The sequence below is a fragment of the Zea mays genome, chromosome 7 (assembly GCF_902167145.1).
Source record: "Zea mays cultivar B73 chromosome 7, Zm-B73-REFERENCE-NAM-5.0, whole genome shotgun sequence".
NCBI classification, from domain to species: Eukaryota; Viridiplantae; Streptophyta; class Magnoliopsida; order Poales; family Poaceae; genus Zea; species Zea mays.
This window is the reverse complement of record NC_050102.1, coordinates 53,020,676-53,038,700: the sequence shown is the minus strand read 5'-3', so window position 1 is coordinate 53,038,700 and position 18,025 is coordinate 53,020,676.

Below are 18,025 nucleotides of genomic sequence, written 5' to 3'. Positions count from 1 at the left end.
AGCTTCGGCATCTTTACTTGCTTCTTCCTCCTGAGCCCCTGGCGTCCAGTCGGCGATGAAATCTGCTAGCGCCTAGGACTGAATTGAAGATCTATGCACATAATCAATGCTGAACTCGTTGAGTTCCGCAGCCCACTTTCCAATCCTTCCAGTAGCTTCTCTGTTTCTCATAATATCCTTCAAAGGATGTGATGAAGGAACAATTATATGGTATGCTTGAAAATAATGTCGAAGCTTCCTGGAGGCCATTAAAACAGCATACAACACCTTCTCCAATTCTGTATAGTTTTTCTTTGATAAACTGAGAACTTCGGAAACAAAGTATACTGGAGCCTGCTTTTTCAATTGCCCTTCAAGCTTCTCCTGAACAAGCGGCGCACTTACTGCAGAGTGCGAAGCTGCCACATACAGCAGCAGAGGAGCCCCTGGCGCTGGTGGAGTTAGAGTTGTTAAATCTATCAAATACTGTTTCAATTCTTCGAAGGCTTTTTGCTGAGCTGATCCCCATTGAAAAACTTCGGCTGACTTCAACACTTCAAAGAATGGTAAATTTCTCTCTGCTAATCTGGATATAAATCGATTCAAAGATGTCAGTCTTCCTGTTAGCCGTTGAGCCCCTTTCTTTGTGCTTGGCGGCTCCATCCGAAGGATAGCTTTGATTTTATTTGGATTAGCTTCGATCCCTTTTGTTGAAACCAAACAACCAAGGAATTTCCCCTTCTTTACCCCGAAGACACATTTTTCCGGATTCAGCTTCAGACCAGCTTGCCTAAAATTAGTGAATGTCTCCTGCAGATCAGCAATGTGATTTTCTTGCTTCGTGCTTTTTACTATGATATCATCAACATATGTTAGCACGTTTCTGCCTATCTGAGAATGAAGGACCTTTGCTGTCATTCTGCTGAAGCTTCCTCCAGTATTCTTGAGCCCCTCAGGCATCCGAAGGTAACAATATGTACCACTGGGGGTGATGAAGCTGGTTTTTGGCTCGTCTTCCTTCTTCATCCAGATTTGATGGTAGCCTGAATAACAATCTAGTAAACTCATGAGCTCTGACGAAGCTGCTGTGTCTACCAGAGAGTCTATCCTTGGTAATGGAAATTCATCCTTCGGACAAGCCTTGTTGAGATCAGTAAAATTAATGCACATTCTCCATTTACCATTGGCTTTCTTCACCATAACAGTGTTAGCTAGCCATTCTGGGTATTTTACTTCTCTGATGACTCCAGCACTGAGGAGTATTTTCACTTTATTCCGAGCACCTTTGGCTTTGTCATCAGACATCTTCCGAAGCCTCTGCTTTCTGGGTCTGAAGGATGGATCAACATTGAGCGAGTGTTCAATAACATCCCTGTTGACACCACAGAGATCATTAGCTGACCATGCGAAGACATCTTTGTTGTTGAACAGGAACCTTATTAGGGTTTTCTCCTGCTCTTCAGACAATTGAGATCCCAATAGCACCTTCTGCTCTGCTATATCGTCACATAAGAGCATGGGCTTCGACTGATCCGCCGAAGCAACCTTCTCCCTTCTGTACTTGTATTGCTCACAAGCTTCGGCTCCATCTATGTTATGGATTGCTTTTGAATCTGTCCAATTTCCTACAGCCTTTCTAGCAGCTTCCTGACTTCCATGAATAGCAATAGACCCTTGATCCGAAGGTATCTTCATGCAAAGATATGCTGGGTGAAGAATTGCTTCGAACGCATTGAGTGTTCCACGACCAATGATTGCGTTGTAAGGGTATTCCATGTCAAAAATATCAAACACAACTTGTTCAATCCTTGTATTGTTGATAAATCCGAAAGTCACTGGCATCGTGATCTTGCCGAGTGCTACAATCTGCCTTCCTCCGAAGCCACAAAGGGGATGTGTAGCATCATGGATCTTATCTTCGGGCTCTTGCATCTGTCTGAAGGCCTTAGCAAATATAATATCCGCTGCACTGCCTGTGTCAACCAAAACATTATGGACCAGAAATCCTTTGATAACACAAGAAATAACCATAGCATCGTTGTGAGGGTAATCCTTGAGCTGAAGGTCCTCTTGGGAGAAGGTAATCGGGATGTGGGACCATCTTGACTTGATGAAGGGTCCTTGCACCCCGACATGCTGTACCCTTCTCTGTGCCTCCTTCTTCTGCTTCTTGTTGGCTGGCTCTGAGCATGAACAGCCTGTTATCGGGAGTACGAGCTTCGGAGCCGAAGCAGCTCCAGCTTGGTTGTTGAACGAAGCTATCAGCTCAGAAAGTGGAAGTGAGTTCACCGGAGGTGGGCGCCAATGTTGGGGACTTGCTCTCAAATGCTATGAATTAAGAACAAGGCAACATAAAATGTTAAATATTAATGCCCTTCGTCCACTGAAGCATTATCTCCCCAAGGATTTAATGAACTTCGGACGAAGGCCATGAGCAAAATATCATGAAGGTCTCACCTTCGTGATCAGACTTGTAAAACAATGAAAAATGAAATATAAAGTATAAAACATTGGGGGAGAATGTACCAAAAACAAATAATATTATTCACATATTTTATTATATGAACATAAATATTAAAACATAGTATTTGGGCACATTTATACCTTCGCCTTGGCGGGAAGCAATAATTCAAGCGTAATGTGTCAGCGATTACAGGATTGCGTGAACAGTGCCGGGGTACTGTTCACCTATTTATAGGCACAGGGTGCAACCTGCGTTAAATTACATTTATGTCATTTATAACCGACTACAATAATGACACAAAACATCATGGGTCTTTAAGTCAATCCATCTTTAAGTCGGTTTGGCCCTTCGTCTTGAGATCTATCATTGCGCCAAAGCTCTCTAGGTAATAGCTTTGGCGCTTGCTCCTGAGAAGATCTTCCGAAGGTGTTCTCTTTCGTTAGGATCTTCGGCTACGAAGCATACCCCCAACAGCCTCCCTCGTCACCTGCGAGGGGACCGTGAATGCATTGTCCCGCGAGGGGTGCAGGCACTACGAGGTCTTCAACCAATCAGACGAGAACTTTGAACGTGAAATCTTCAAGGACGAAGACCCTGTGGTGAAGGAGTCAACGGGGGCACTCTTCGATAGGATGTGGGGTCCGCATGGTCGGGAGGCGGTCAGGGAGCGATCCGATTGGGCGATAGAGCAGGTAAAGGTTATTTATTTATTATTATTATTTTTTTTGTGTGGTTATGTGTGTGGGTATGTGTGGTTTTGCTGAGTGAATGTGCTGTTGCTGCAGATGGCGCGTGCCGAGGACGTCGAGGACCTTGGAGGTCTGGCCGGCGCGCCGCCCGAGGCTGCGGAGGTCAATTCGGTGCCGCCCGTGGATGCCGGTGAAGGCTCCTCGGCTGTACCCGTGCCTACTGTTGCCGGTGAAGACCCTGTGTCAGCCCCTGCGCCGACGAGCGAAGATGCCTTGAGGGTGGCGGCTGAGCCGGCAGCCGAAGACCCTACGGCCGCGGCCGGGCCTTCGCAGGTGGCTGAATAGGTGTTGAGGGGCTTTGTAAATTTTGTCTGTGTGTTAGTGAACCTCGGTTGCTGCACAGGTTCAGGGGTTTGGGCCTGCACACGCAACCGCTACTGACAATGCTAACTTTGTGGCGACTTCGACCGTGGTTGCTGAAGACGATTCTGATGATTCTGTGTCTAAGTGTTTTGAGTCTGATGATTCGGGGAGTTCGATTGTGTGAACAGAGGAGTCTTCGGATGAGGACTTGGATTATTTTGCGGCATTGGATGTGGCTACGGCGGAGACTTCTCCACTTGTGATGGGTGGTGAGGATCTTCCGGGTGCGGGTGCTGGGCGTAGGCGGCGAAGGGCGGTGGTGAAACGGAGAGTGGGTGAGTTGTCGCGAAGTGATAGGCGTCATCGTGGTGAGATGGAGGGTGGTCGTCTTCGTGTGGACAGGACTGGCAAACGGGAATTGTTGTCCTCACCGGCTGGGGCGAGTGCAGGTGAGGGGGAGCTGCGAAGTCTATTTGAGGGTGAGGAATTGAGGATAATGTTGTTCAACTATAAGGAGATGGGTATCATCCCGAAGGTTGAGCCAATGTAATATGTGATGCCCTCGCTGTATTTATGTAACCATAATTTTGTGTGATGAAGTTGCGCGCTTTCGTTGATCGGGCCGCTCCCGTAGGCTTCTGTACGGAGTTCTTTAGAAAAGACTTCAATTTTTCGTACCTGTTATTCCGGCTGCACCCGTAGGGGATTTTTGTGCGGAGTCTTTTGGAAAAGACTTCGATTTTTCGTGCTTATTATTCCGGCTGCACCCTTGGGCGACTTTTGCATGGAGAGTCTTTTGGAAAAGACATCGATGTTGCATACTTATTGTGCTAGTCCGGCTGCACCCTTAGGCAACTTTTGCACGGAGAGTCTTTTGGAAAAGACTTCGATTTTTCGCACTTATTGTGCTAGTCCGGCTGCACCCTTAGGCGACTTTTGCACGGAGAGTCTTTTGGAAAACACTTCGATTTTTCGCACATATTGTGCTAGTCCGGCTGCACCCTTAGGCGACTTTTGCACGGAGAGTCTTTTGGAAAAGACTTCGATTTTTCGCACTTATTGTGCTAGTCCGGCTGCACCCTTAGGCGACTTTTACACGGAGAGTCTTTTGGAAAAGACTTCGATTTTTCGCACTTATTATGCTAGTCCGGCTGCACCCTTGGGCGACTTTTGCGCGGAGTGTCGCACGCGAGGGTGGCCAGCGCTGCCCCTCGCGGTGACTTCGATGTGGTCGAATGCCGAAGACCGTCGATGCGGTCTTTTTCGACATTGTCTTAATTTTTTGCGGGGGATTTTTACGTGTATATTACATGGCTCCTCCTCATTAAAAACCTCACCCCCTGGGAGGAAAAGAGTGCGGGCCGGAATAAAACTGTCTGGTGAATTACAAGGGCGTGTTAGCCCCGAGGATTCAAAAAAAATTACGGAGATTGTCAATATTCCAGGAATGCTCTAAGTCTTCGCCGGATGGCGTTGTTAGCCTGTACGCGCTGGGGGACGACTTTGTCTTGACGATGAAGGGACCCTCCCACTTTGGCTCTAGCTTGCCCCATGATTCTGTCCGAGCTGTCCGGACAAGTACGAGGTCCCCTTCATTGAATTCTCTCGGGACGACTGTGTGGTCGCGCCATGCTTTTGTTTGAGCTTGGTATTTGTTGAGGGCCTGCAGGGCGAAGACACGGTCTCTGTCGATGAGATCCTTGGAAGTTGGTTCGTCTACGTCGGGGACGGCTGAAGTGCTTGTCCGTGGTGACCCATGTTTGATTTCCTGCGGGGTCATGGCCTCCGATCCATATAGCAGGCGGAAAGGAGTGAACCCAGTCGCCCGGCACTCGGTCGTGTTCAGCGCCCAGACTGCTTTAGGTAGCAGGTCGGCCCATTTACCCTTCTTGTCGTCGAGAAGCATTTTCTTGATGGCCGTGAAAATTTTGCCGTTGGCGCGCTCCACGATGCCGTTGGATTGTGGGTGATATACTGAGGCGAAGGCAAGCTTGGTGCCGATTGAGAAGCAGAAGTCTTTGAAGTCCTGGCTGTCAAATTGTATGTCGTTGTCAACTGTGAGCTCGGACGGGACTCCGAATCGGCAAACAATGTTTTGCCAGAAGAATTTCTGGGCAGTCTTCGATGTTATCGTGGATACTGCCCTTTCCTCGATCCACTTGGTAAAATACTCGCCGGCGACGAATGTGAACTTGAGGTTCCCTTGGGCCATGGGTAGTGGCCCGACAATGTCCAGGCCCCAGCGCGGAAAGGGCCACGTGTGGGCGATCAGCTTTGTGAATTGCGAAGGGTTACCCGAGCAGGGGAAAATTTTTGGCAGGCTTCGCACGATCTCGTGACTCGATTCGCGGCGTAGATCATGGCAGGCCAGTAGAAGCCTTGACGGATCACCTTGGCAGCGAGGGCCCTGGGCCCCGCGTGAGAGCCGCAAGTCCCGCTGTGGACTTCACGCAGGATTTGGACGCCTTCGGTCTCGGTGACACATTTAAGCATGGGTTGGCTGACCCCCTTCTTGTAAAGCTGGCCTTCAATGAGTGCGAAGTCTCGTCTTCGGTGCTTGAGGCGCTTGGCCTCTTTGATGTCACTTGGATGGTAATATCCCTGCAGGAACAGGGTGATTGGCGCGCGCCAGTCTTTGGTCATGAAGAGGTTAACTATGCGGTGGCCTTCGGTGTCATTTGTTATTTGTAGGCCCTCTGGGCTGCGGACGGCTGGCATACCAATGACATGGTAGAACACGTCGGAGGGCAAGGCCTCGCCTTCAGCTGCTGCTTTGGCCAACGCATCGGCCTCCTTGTTCTTGGCATAGTCTACATGTTGCAAGGTGAAGCCCTTAAATTGTCTCTCAAGACTGCGGACAGTCGTGAGATACTGCATGAGTGCGGGGTCCTTTGCTGCATAATCTTTCTCGACCTGGCCGGCAACTACTTTGGAGTCTGTTTTGATTATGCATGTAGTGACACCAAGCGCCCGTAGCTTGCGAAGGCCGAGGATGACAGCTTCGTACTCTGCTACATTGTTGGTGCATTTGTCGGACTCTAAAGCAAAGCTGAGGCGTGTCGTGTATCTGTGTTTGACCCCTGCGGGAGACGTGATGACTGCAGCTGTGCCTGCCCCGCATGGCACCATGTGTCGTCGCAATGGATGGTCCATACCTTCTCTGCAGGCCCGTCCGGCTACGTTATTGGCCCTGTCCAGTCAACGATGAAGTCTGCCAGGACTTGTGACTTGATGGCTGTCCTGGGCTCGAAGGTAATGTGATAGCCGAAGATCTCGGCTGCCCATTTGGCGATCCGGACAGACGCCCCCAGATTTCTGAATAAATCGCCGAGTCCCCTGTCCAAGGTGACCCGTACCTTGAATGCTTCGAAATAGTGGCGCAACTTGCGCGATGCCATAACGACTGCGTAGGCAATTTTTTCCAACTCCATCATGTTGCATTTGGAAGTCATGAGGACTTCGAAGACATAATAAACTGGACACTACCGAGTTGTGCCCTCTCTGGTCTGCTCTTGGACCAACGTTGCGCTGACTACGTGCGGCGAAGCTGCGACATAGAGCAACAGGGGTAGCGAGGGGTTGGGACTGGTAAGGATTGCCAACTCTGACAGGTGTTGCTTTAGTGATGCGAAGGCCGCCGCTTGCTCTGGTCCCCATGCGAAGTCTTTTGCGCCGCGTAGCGTTTTGAGGAAAGGTAGGCTTCGCTCTGCGGACTTGGAAATGAATCTATTAAGGGTGGCCAATCTTCCTGTCAGACGTTGGACGTCTTTGGCTGACTACGGAGGCGTCATGTTGATGATAGCCTAGATTTTTGTTGGGTTGGCTTCGATCCCGCGGTGCGACACCAGGTAGCCCATTATCTTCCCCTAGCGAACGCCAAAGACACACTTCTCGGGGTTTAAGCGAAGTCGTGCGTCCCGCATGTTCGCGAATGTTTCCGCGAGGTCGGCCATATGGTCCTCTTTGTTTTTGCTGGCGATGACAATGTCGTCCACATACGTGAATATGTTCCGGCCGACTTGGCTCTCAAGCACTGTCTTGGTGAGGCGAGAGAAGGTGGACCCAGCGTTCTTTAGTCCCTCCGGCATTCTGACGAAGCAATACGTGCCAAAGGGTGTGATGAAGCTGGTACTGGCCTTGTCTTCCTCCTTCATATATATTTGGTGATAGCCCGAGAAGCAGTCAAGGAGTGACATGACTTCGCATCCGGCCGCACTATCGACGATCTTGTCGATCCGAGGCAGCGGGAAATTATCCTTGGGGCAGGCCTTGTTGAGACTGGTGAAATCAATGCACATCCGCCACTTGCCACTCTTTTTCGGCACCATGACTATGTTGGCGAGCCACGTAGGGTAGGCAACTGGTGTCACACCCGGTTTTAGAAGGCAAACCGAATGCGAACCATGTACGTGCCAGGATCAGTTATTCACGTACACAGCAGTTACATAACATGGACATCATCACACAGTGCTCAAAATAGTATTAATAAGGGAAATAGTAGTCGATTACATCATACGTCTGAGACGTCCATATAGTTCTTACAATAAATCAAAGTGCGGAAAAGAAACGTAGATAGCACGGCCTTCACAGGCAGCCGACTGGGGGTTGCCGCTAACCCACACCTAGAACTCGTCGTAATCTTGGAACTCCTGGAAGTCTCCTTCCACAGCTTCATCTTCGCCTGAGCAGTGGTTGCAATGCTGACAACCTGGGGGGGGGGGGTTTGGTGTGTAGAGCAAGGGTGAGTACACATCAACATACTCAGCAAGTATCCTGTTTGGCTGTAGTGGACTGGCTTTATGTGGGGATAAGTCAAGCAGTTGCTTTTAGTTGGTCAGATTATTATTTACTAGTAGAAAGCCAAGTTTTAGCATTAACCCAAGTTATTAACCCGATGTACCCTTTCCAAACGGAAAGAATACCACTTACCAGCACCATAATCATAACCAGAACCATCAATCTCATAACCACCTGTACCACAATGTCTCTGATCAAGTACCACTAATCACTGGAGCTCCCTTGGCCGCTCATAACCGCGAGCACGGCTGATATATCAGTTTCATAACACTCTGCAGAGGTTGTGCACTTTACCCACAAGCCGTGATTCCCTCTTGCCTCGGGCCGATCAAACCCTTAAACACTACCAAGGTGAATAGGCAGGGTTTCACTACGTAGCCTTTACAAAGATTCCCCGGGGCTGTAGCCACCCGTTAGGTTTCCTAAATGCACCGCACTCCTCCCCAAGGGGCGAACCCAAACTTGGCAGAGCGAGCCGCATACACCGAGCCCCATTGACGGCACGACGGCTAAGTGAACTACACCCCGGATCCTCTAATTATTCAGCTAAGGGCACCCCATTCCACCCTCATGGTTGCACTGTTTTCCCGGGCGGTCATCCATAGAACAGGTCCTTACGGAGAGGCACTCGAGAAACCGCTCGAGCCCCCTTGAAAACCACAAGTATAATCATAAAGAAGAACGGGAAAACAGCGTATCATAGATAATCACATCATGTTCATTGAGTAGAGTTGAGCAATAGCATCAGACTAAGTAGTAATAATCCGACCCAAATAGGTAAACAAGGACATGGATAACAAAAGCTAGTCAATCCTTAGGTATAAATGTGTAATGCGGGAGGTGAATTAAAGAATGAATAGGACATAGATAGGTCAAAGGACACTTGCCTCCACCAACCGACTGCTGCTCAGGGGCTTCTCCTGCGAATTCCTCGGGCTCTTCGACCGGATCGTTCTCTATGCGAGCGCAAACATACATACATCCATCCACATATTTAATACAAAAGAACAGTACACCATACAAGATAACAAATAAAGTGAATATGCATCAAGTATGACATTCGATAACGCATTTGTTATGGTTAAAAAGAAACGGGAAAGGTCTCGCAGGGGGTTAAATCTTATGCACTAATGACACAATTGGTTTTTAACAAAATAATTCTGTTATATATATTTATATATACTAATGGAAACCTAATCACTTTTAGTTGATCAACATTGCACAGGGTAAACAATTAACTACGTGAATCAATAACATAACGGAATTTTAAATTAAACTTCCTATTTTCCCATAGCATGAACAGTGATTAGCCTACTTAAAATACAGTAATTATGATCACAGAAAGTAAATAAAATAAAATAAAATAAAAAAAATAAAAAAACAGAAGGGGGGGGCGGTTGAACCGGCCCTAGGGCGGTTGAACCGGCCCTAGGCGGGGCGCGGGCGCGGGCGCGGCCGGGGCTGGCCGGGCGGCTGAGCCGCTGAGCCGGCCGGTTGAACCGGCGGCCAGGCGGGCGCGGGGGGGGGGGGGGGGTCGGGCTGGGCGGCCGAGCGGGCGGCCACAGGCTGGCCGGGGGGCCAGGCGCGCGGGCTGGGGGGCGGCCGGGAGCCGGCTGGGCGCGGCCGAAGGCCGGCCAGCGGCCACGGCGGGGCGGGGGACGGCCGGCGCGGACAGGGGGCGGCCGGGCCTTGGCCGGGCAGGGAGGGGGGAGGGGAGGGGAGAGAGGGAGGAGGGAGAGAGGGAGGAGGGGGGGCTCACCGGTGTCGGGGATCGACGGCGAGGGGCGGCCGGCGGCAGGGGGCGGCGCGGCGACCTAGGGCAGGGGGCGGGTAGGGGGTAGGGGCGGCGGCTTAGGTGGGGAGGGAGAAAATGAGGGGGGAGAGGGAGAGGGTTAGGGAATAAGGGAAAGAGGGGGGGGGGGGCGGCTGGGCCTATTGGGCCCAAGGGGGGGGCGCGCAGGGGCCTGGGCCGGCCGGGGTCGGCCCACGGTGCGGGAGAGAGAGGAAAAGAGGAGAGAAAAAGAGAGGGAGAAAAAAAAGAAAGAAAAGATCTTCTCCACATTTTCGAAATCCGATCTTTCTACATGAATGCAATTGCGCTTTCAAAGCAATCAAAAGAAATGCAAGGTTCGGCATGGTGCATCAAACAACATAAAGTATTTAGGGTTTTTCCTACACGGGAGATCCAAACCGAATCCCGCTAAACTTTGAAAAAGGTCAAGGTTTAGCGAGGGGAAAAAGAAAAGGAAAAGGTAACGCCCGAATTTTGGCGAGTAAAGAAAAGGAAAAAAATTCAACTGCAAAATTCGGGGCGTTACAAACCTATCCCCCTTAAAAGAATCTCGCCCTCGAGATTCAGGGCTGGCTAGCAAAGAGCTCCGGGTACTTGGCCATCAGATCATCTTCACGCTCCCAGGTTGCTTCTTCCTCAGAGTGGTGACTCCATCTGACTTTGCACATTCTGACGGTCTTCCTTCGGGTGACTCTATCTGCAACCTCAAGGATCTGAGCTGGCTTCTCAACATAGGTCAAGTCCTCCTGGACTTCCAGACCTTCCACTGGCAACTGCTCTTCCGGCACACGCAAGCACTTCTTCAACTGAGACACATGAAAGACATTATGCACAGCAGACAAACTCTCTGGCAAACTGAGCTGATAGGCCACTTCTCCTCGTCTTGCAAGAATCTGATACGGACCAATGTAGCGGGGTGCTAGCTTGCCTTTCACTCCGAATCTTCTGACTCCTCTGATCGGTGACACTTTCAGATAGACAAAGTCTCCGACTTCAAAACTCAGCTCTCTTCTTCTTGTGTCTGCATAGCTTCGCTGCCTCGATTGCGCTATCTTCAGATTCTCTCGGACCATCTTGATGTTCTCTTCGGCTTCAAGCAAAATGTCTGGCCCAAACACTTGCTTTTCTCCAGGCTGATCCCATTGCAACGGAGTTCTACAACTCCTTCCATAAAGCGCTTGAAACGGTGACATCTTCAAACTGGCCTGATAACTGTTGTTATAGGAAAACTCTGCATAAGGCAATCGCTTGTCCCATCCGGACTGATCTTGCAACGCACAGGCTCTCAACATATCTTCAAGAATTTGATTGGTTCTTTCAGTCTGACCATCTGTCTGCGGATGATAAGCTGAACTGAAATTCAGATGCGTGCCCAAGGCTTCATGCAACTGCTGCCAGAAATGAGAGGTGAACTGCGTTCCTCTGTCTGACACTATCTTCTTTGGCACACCATGAAGACAAACGATCCGAGACATATACAATTCTGCCAATACTGCACTGTTGTAGTTGGTCTTGACAGGTATGAAGTGGGCTGACTTGGTCAAGCGGTCCACTACTACCCAAATGGAATCGTAGCCGGCTCGAGTGCGAGGCAATCCGACTATGAAATCCATACCAATTTCATCCCATTTCCACTGAGGGATCTGCAACGGTTGCAACAATCCAGCTGGTCTCTGGTGTTCTGCCTTAATTCTTCGGCAACTATCGCACATAGCCACATGCTCTGCGATTTCTCTTTTCATTCCGTACCACCAGAATTTCTTCTTCAGATCCTGATACATCTTCTCACTGCCAGGGTGAATCGAATAAGCTGTCTCATGAGCTTCCTTGAGAATCAACTCCCGAATAGACTGGACATTGGGAACACACAAGCGGTCTTTGAACCATACCACACCTTCTGCATCCTCTCGAAAGTCCTTGCCTCTGCCATCTAGAATCAATCGCCGAATCTCACTGATCTTCTCATCATTTTTCTGCGCTTCTTTGATTTCGCGCTCCAAGGTAGGTTCCAATTCAACTGTGACTCCTCGCGAATTGTTCAGAAATCCGAGACTCAACCTGTCAAACTCTTTGGCCAACTCATAAGGCATCGGGCGAGCAACCATCAGATTGACTTGACTCTTTCTGCTCAAAGCATCTGCCACTACGTTTGCTTTGCCTGGATGGTAATGAATCTCCAACTCATAGTCTTTGATCAACTCTAACCATCTTCGTTGCCTCATGTTCAATTCTGACTGAGTGAATATGTACTTCAGACTCTTGTGGTCTGTGTAAACATCGCATTTCTGTCCATACAGATAGTGCCTCCATGTCTTCAGTGCGTGAACCACTGCTGCCAACTCTAGATCATGGATTGGGTAGTTCTTCTCATGAACCTTCAACTGTCGGGACGAGTAAGCCACAACTCTTCCCTCTTGCATCAACACACATCCCAAACCTGTGTAACAAGCATCGCAATACACCGAGAAGGGCTTGTGCACATCAGGCAAGACTAGGACAGGCGCTGTTGTCAACTTCTCTTTCAGCGCTTCAAAGGCCTCTTGGCATTTCTGGGTCCACTTGAACTCAACCTTGTTGCCTAGCAACGCTGTCATTGGCTTCGCAATCTTCGAAAACCCTTCAATGAATCGCCGATAATATCCGGCCATTCCAATGAAACTCTTGATTCCTCGGGCATCTGTTGGCGCTTTCCAGTTCAAAATATCTGCCACTTTCTTCGGATCCACAGCCAATCCTTCTTTGTTGATTATGTGACCCAAGAACAGGACTTCACTGATCCAGAACTCACACTTGCTCAACTTTGCATACAACTGGTGCTCTCGCAATCTCTGCAATACCAGCCTCAAATGATCTGCATGCTCTTCTTCACTTTGAGAATAAACCAGAATATCATCAATGAATACCACCACAAACTTATCGAGATAATCCATGAATACACTATTCATCAAGTTCATAAAGAATGCTGGCGCATTGGTCAAACCAAAAGACATCACTGTGAACTCATATAAACCATACTTGGTAATGAATGCCGTCTTCGGAATGTCCGAAGGTCGGATCCTGAGCTGATGATAACCTGACCTCAGATCAATCTTGGAGAACACACTGGCTCCTCTCAACTGGTCGAACAGATCTTCTATTCTGGGCAAAGGATACTTGTTCTTGATCGTGACCTCATTCAAAGCTCGATAATCGATACACATCCTCTTGGTGCCATCTTTCTTCTCCACAAACAAGACAGGGGCGGCCCAAGGCGAGGTGCTTGGCCGGATGTAACCTTTCTCTGACAGCTCATCAATTTGCTTCTTAAGTTCATCCAACTCTGGTCCAGATATTCTGTAAGCTCTCTTGAAGATAGGGGCGGTTCCAGGAAGAAGCTCTATAGCAAATTCAACTTTCCGCTCTGGTGGCATACCCGGTAAATCCTTTGGAAACACATCTGGGAATTCAGACACAACCTTGATACTCTCAATTGGGTCTGCTTCACTGCTATCGACAGCCATCTGATAACAACTTCCTTTCTTTGGCTCAGGCGGGACTAACCCGGTCACCACTTCCTCTCCTAGTGGGGACACCAACTTGATTGTCCTTTTATCACAACTGATAACTGCCTGATACTTATCTAGCCAATTCATCCCTAGGATGACATCTATTCCCTGAGTACCCATTACTATAAGGTTGGCGGGAAACGCTATCCCCCTTATTTCCACACTTACATTTAAACAAATGCTATCAGCTCGAATTCTACCACCGGCTGAGTCAATTTGAATGGGGGTTAACATGGTAGTAGTTGGAAGATTATGTGCTTCTACCCATGATGCAGTAATGAAAGAATGTGTTGCTCCAGTATCAAATAACACTTCTGCAATATGGGAATCGACTGGGAACATACCTACTGTCATGTCGGGGGTCTCCTGAACTGCTTCAGCCTCCAAGTGATTCAATCTTCCATGATTATAGCGCTGCTGAGAGCGATTGCCTGCTCCAGGCTGAGACACATTCTGCTTTGCTGGGGCATTGGGGCCTGACTGCTGCTGGGCTGCCTTCTTCGGACATTGCATCACCCAATGGCCTTGCTCTCCACAGTGGAAACATGCCCTGTTTCCAACCTGAGCTGGTGCTGCCTGACTGTTCTGCTGATTTGCTGGGGCAGGAAGACGAGGTGCTTGCTGATTCTGCTTCTGAAACTGACCTCCTGACTGATTGCTCTGACGGTTCTGGTACTGATGCTGAGGATACTGCCTTTGGAACTGCTGATACTGCTGACGCTGCTGATGCTGCTGAGGTGGACGCTGGTTCTGCCTGAACTGCTGAGGTTGATTGCCTGAGAAACGGGGACGGCTGCTGCTTCCAGGCTGGGGTCCACTGATCTTGCGCTTACGATCTTCCATCTCCTTGCGCTTCCTTTCTGTCATGATTGCTCTGTCAATCAGGTGCTGGAATGTCGGGAAGGTGTGGTTCATCAGCTGATACTGCAAAGGGTCAACCAAGCCTCTCAGGAAACGGTACTGTCGCTTGGCGTCGGTGTTGACATCTTCAGGAGCATAGCGAGACAATTGCAGAAACCTGTCTCGATACTCACTGACAGACGATGACCCTTGCTTAAGGGCCAGGAACTCCTCCTCCTTCACTGTCATCAGACCTGCAGGCACATGGTACTGACGAAAGCTACCTCTGAATTCTTCCCAGGTGATGGTGTCGGGGTTGGCATGGGTGGCGAGGTAAGACTCCCACCATGACTGGGCTGCTCCTCTCAACAGACGGGGACCATACAAGACTTTCTCCCGGTCATCGCACTGAGCGGTATGCAACTCCCGCTCCACAGTGCGCAGCCAATCTTCAGCATCCATGGGGTCAGAAGAGTGAGCGAACGTTGGTGGATGACCTCTCATGAATTCAGCACGCTTGTCTCTAGGCATCTGAGGCATCTGAGGCTGGGGTGGTGCTTGCTGCTGTTGCTGCTGCTGCTGCTACTGAATGGCGGCCAGAGTCTGACCGATGGCTTGAACTGCCTGAGTCTGCATCAGAAACATCTGCTCAATCGACATCGGGGGCGGGGGCGGCAGGTGCTGCTGCTGGGGCACCTCATCCTGCGGAGCGGCTCGCTCCTGCTGAGCACGCCTTCCTCCTCTACGCCTGTTCTCTGACATCTGCAGAACGCAGCCACACATCAGAACTGATCTAGCAAAGCTTGCAGCATAAGAAAAGAGTATAGAATTCTCCAACAGCACTGAACAGATGAGCATCTTCACTGATCTCCAACACAGACCACACAGCTCCTCAGATAAAGAGGAAAGGAGAATAATGGGTTTCCCAACTATATAACTAACTTTATTGACATAGTATGTAAACCAAAATGCAGGGGATACCCACACTCTGGTGACAATCATTACAAAGATCCAAACCAAACATAGTTCATCATGACAAACATAAATGCACAGGATATAGCAAACTACCCTGTCTAACTAAAACTAACTAAGACCGAGACTAACGCTAAGACTGAAGCTTCCATGTATATATTTATTTCGTATTAATTACAAGATCCAACTCTAACGATCTATGGTTCTAGGTTTATCTTGGTCTTGCAGGCGGGATTGCCATAAGACTGGTGTCCACGCTGAGGTGAGCGGTACGGGTGCTGAGTCCCAACGGGAGCGGGGGAACCACCGTCCAGATAACGACGTTCCGCGCGCTCAGCCCGCAGCAGGGCGATCTCAGCACGAGCCCTACTCAGCTCGTCTAATGCATGGTCCAGCTCCATGTTTAGCACGGCGGCTAGGTTGACTGTGCTGCTCAACCTAGGATTGCCCTCACCGACAGGTGAGACAATCACGCCTCCTGTGCTGCCAGATGAACGGCGGGGGTAATACTTCAGGTCAAGACCGTCAGCTGCCCCACCGAAAACCGAGCAGTAGTGCGAAAGCGCACGCCGTGCAGCATCTTGCATGGCTGCCTCAGCTGAGTCCCGCTCAGAGATAGAATAGTGCTCTGAACAGGCCTCTGCACCCTGGAGACTGTCCTCCGGGCAGCGCACCAAGCAAGTCGCCTCCCAGCGGTCCGGGTAGACCCCGCGACTATGCTGGTAGACCACACAGCGATACTCAACGGACCAAGTATGCCGGTCAAATGCCCGACGTAGCAGGGTGTCGAGCGCATCATGGAAGTGACACCCGCGAGCAGCGTCGCGAGTGATGGGTCGAGCAACCCATCCTTCCGGCTCAGGGTTAGCAGAGAAGTCGGTGTCGTGGCTCGAGCGGTCGTCGCCATCTCCGTCGTCTGGGTCTCCTCCAGCAGCTACTCCAGAGGCTGGGGCGCCCAGTGGTGGTGCAGGGGGCGGCTCCAGAGGAAGCACAGGGGAGCAGCTCCTCACAGACTCTATCTCCTGGTGGAGCGAGAGGGAAGAGCTCTGCTGCTCCTGTCGTCGACGTTCCTGCTCCTCACGCAGGCGGTGGTGTAGTCTCTCCAAGTGGCTGGACTGTCCGGCCACAGGACGGCGAAGCGGACGCTCAGCAAGGCGGGAGGGTAAGAAGGGGATGACTGACTTTCGTGCAGTGTGTCTAAGTCGAGCCATCTACAAAAGACATCGCAAGCAAAAGGGTGAGAACAGAATTAATATGACCAGCAAGTAATGAATCATAAGTAAATGAAGGATCAGAATAAAACATAATTTTCAGCAAGGTATAATATGTAGTAGAACATAGGTTTGGTCAGTAGGACCAACTTTTGAAGGGATATCAAAGTCAAGGAAGAGACAGAGGTCTATAATCCTTAGAACGACCATTCTACTCTAGGTTAGCGGTCCTACAGTCAGCACGGCTTTGATACCACTTATGTCACACCCGGTTTTAGAAGGCAAACCGAATGCGAACCATGTACGTGCCAGGATCAGTTATTCACGTACACAGCAGTTACATAACATGGACATCATCACACAGTGCTCAAAATAGTATTAATAAGGGAAATAGTAGTCGATTACATCATACGTCTGAGACGTCCATATAGTTCTTACAATAAATCAAAGTGCGGAAAAGAAACGTAGATAGCACGGCCTTCACAGGCAGCCGACTGGGGGTTGCCGCTAACCCACACCTAGAACTCGTCGTAATCTTGGAACTCCTGGAAGTCTCCTTCCACAGCTTCATCTTCGCCTGAGCAGTGGTTGCAATGCTGACAACCTGGGGGGGGGTTTGGTGTGTAGAGCAAGGGTGAGTACACATCAACATACTCAGCAAGTATCCTGTTTGGCTGTAGTGGACTGGCTTTATGTGGGGATAAGTCAAGCAGTTGCTTTTAGTTGGTCAGATTATTATTTACTAGTAGAAAGCCAAGTTTTAGCATTAACCCAAGTTATTAACCCGATGTACCCTTTCCAAACGGAAAGAATACCACTTACCAGCACCATAATCATAACCAGAACCATCAATCTCATAACCACCTGTACCACAATGTCTCTGATCAAGTACCACTAATCACTGGAGCTCCCTTGGCCGCTCATAACCGCGAGCACGGCTGATATATCAGTTTCATAACACTCTGCAGAGGTTGTGCACTTTACCCACAAGCCGTGATTCCCTCTTGCCTCGGGCCGATCAAACCTTTAAACACTACCAAGGTGAATAGGCAGGGTTTCACTACGTAGCCTTTACAAAGATTCCCCGGGGCTGTAGCCACCCGTTAGGTTTCCTAAATGCACTGCACTCCTCCCCAAGGGGCGAACCCAAACTTGGCAGAGCGAGCCGCATACACCGAGCCCCATTGACGGCACGACGGCTAAGTGAACTACACCCCGGATCCTCTAATTATTCAGCTAAGGGCACCCCATTCCACCCTCATGGTTGCACTGTTTTCCCGGGCGGTCATCCATAGAACAGGTCCTTACGGAGAGGCACTCGAGAAACCGCTCGAGCCCCCTTGAAAACCACAAGTATAATCATAAAGAAGAAC